Genomic DNA, 2,500 nt, shown 5'->3' on the forward strand with positions numbered 1-2,500 from the left:
AAAATTCTCCTGCCTCATCTGTGAACGAATCATGTCGAGAAAAGGTATATATGAAAGAAAGAAAATTAAGAGTTATTTTTATCTCACCTTCATCAGTACTCTGTGACCTGGATGAAGAAGTAGTAACCAAGGAGACGGGTTTCTCTCTTTACACTGCTGCTGTTCACACACACACACACACACACACACACACACACACACACACACACACACACAGACACACACAGACACACACACACACACACACACATTCATTTTCTCCCTCCTCCTCTTCCTCTCTTTTCCTCTTGAACTCCCTCTCTCTTACCTTCCTTCCTTCTCTTCCTCCTCCTCCTCCTCTCTCATTTTCTCCCTTCTTCCTTCTTTCCCTCCTTCTCTCCCTCCATCTCCCTTCCCTCTCCTTCCCTCCCTACGGCCTCTCATCCCTCCCTCCCTGCCTTTCTCCCTCCTTTCTTCACTCTATCCTTACCTTCCTTCTCTCTTTCTCTCGCCCTCACTGTCTTTCTCTCTTCCTTTCCGTCGTTAATTTTCTCTTCTATCCTTTCCTTCCTCCCTCCCTCCCTTCATCCGTACTTTCCTCCCCTCCCTATCTTCCTCCCTCCCTCCCTCTCTCTCTCCCTCCCTCCTTCGAACACAGGAAACCAGTGCAAGTTTTTTCTTTCTCCTTCGTATTTACAGCTTCTCTCTCTCCTTCATATTTTATATTTTTTACATTAATTCATTTACAAGATAGATAGATGAGAGAGAGAGAGAGAGAGAGAGAGAGAGAGAGAGAGAGAGAGAGAGAGGTGGTGGTGGTGGTGGTGGTGAAGAGAACATAGGCAAAGAAGAGGAAAAGAGGAGAGAGAGAGAGAGAGAGAGAGAGAGAGAGAGAGAGAGAGAGAGAGAGAGAGAGAGAGAGAGAGAGAGAGAGAGAGGAGAGGTAGAGACAGGAGGAAAGAGGTAGGGAGGGAGGGAGGGAGAATGGCAGAGGGTTTGAAGATAACAGTCATTGAGGAGGGGAGGGGAGGGGAAGAAGAGGAAAGTAGGAGGTGAAGGAGGAATGAAAGAGGGGGGGAAAGAAGTAAGCAGGAAGAAACTAATGAGTGAAGGAGTTAATGAGGGAAGGAAGGATGGGATGAAGACAGGAAGGAAGGATGGGATGTTGGAAGGAATGAGGGAAGGATGGGATGATGGAAGGAAAGAGGGAAGGATGGGATGATGGAAGGAAGGAAGGATGGGATGATGGAAGGAAGGAAGGAAGGAAGGATGGGATGATGGAAGAAAAGAGGGAAGGATGAGATGATGGAAGGAAGGAAGGATGGGATGACGAAAGGAAGGAGGGGAGGAAGGAATGATGGAAGAAAGGAAGGATGGGATGATGGAAGAAAGTAAGGAAGAATGGGATGATGGTTGGAAGGAAGGAAGAAGTGAAGGAAGAAGGACTATTATCGTTATCACCGCTCCCCCCCTCTCTCTCTCTCTCTCCTTTTTTACCAACTCACCTACCTGTCTACTTATCACTTAAATACCTCTCTTTTTCCCTCCTCACCTACCTACTAAGCTACCTACTTACCCATCTACCTACCTACCCACCTATCTTCCTCCCTCCCTCCCTACCTACAATATTCTCCTCTATATCTCCCTACCTACCGTACCTACCTACCTGTCTCCCTCTCTTCTTCCTACCTACGTACCTCCCTACCTACTTACCCTCTTCCATTACCTCCACATCGAAATACCTACCCTCCCCCTACCTCCGTCGCCTTCACCCCCCCGCACACCTGCCGCCGGTGCCCTCCGGCCTGAGGCGTGACCGCGGCGCCTGCGGTGGTTTGCCGGGGTCAGAGGTCACGCCCCCCGGCTCACCCCACTTGTGCCACCCCTCCCACGCCACCCCCACCCCCACCCACCCACCCCCTCTTTAATTTCCCCCCACCTACCTCTCCCTCCTATTAGGTAGCCTTTCCACCTCTTCTTAGGAACATAAAAGGTACACACACACACACACACACACACACACACACACACACACACACACACACATTTTATATATATCTAAAATACGGTACCAATTATATTATTAAATGGAACAACAACAGTAATAACAATAATAATAATAATAATAATAATAATAATAATGTCAAGAAATAATAGTAATATTTTTCAGATTACATTAGTTACACAGTTACACAGATATACAGACACTACCGCATCCTTTCTTGCATTTCCCCTCCCTCCCTCCCTCCCTCCCTTCTCCCACTTCTCTCCTCCCTCTCTTCTTTCCTTCCTCCCTATATTGCCCTTCTTCCTTCCTTCCTCTCTTCCCTTCTTCCTTCTTCCTTTCCTTCCTTCTGTCTCTTCTAGTTACTCCGTCCTTCCTTCCTCCCTTCCCTCACCCCTTCCATCTTTCCCTCCTTCTCTCCCTTCCCTCCACTCTAATTTGCTCCCTCCCCCTCCCCCTCCCTTCTCCAGTAGCAGTTTCCTCCCTCCCCTCCCCTCCTCTCCTTCGTTTCAAACC

This window comes from Coenobita brevimanus, chromosome 34 (assembly GCF_032717465.1).
Source record: "Coenobita brevimanus isolate Jiangsu-jjx chromosome 34, ASM3271746v2, whole genome shotgun sequence".
Classification (NCBI taxonomy): domain Eukaryota; kingdom Metazoa; phylum Arthropoda; class Malacostraca; order Decapoda; family Coenobitidae; genus Coenobita; species Coenobita brevimanus.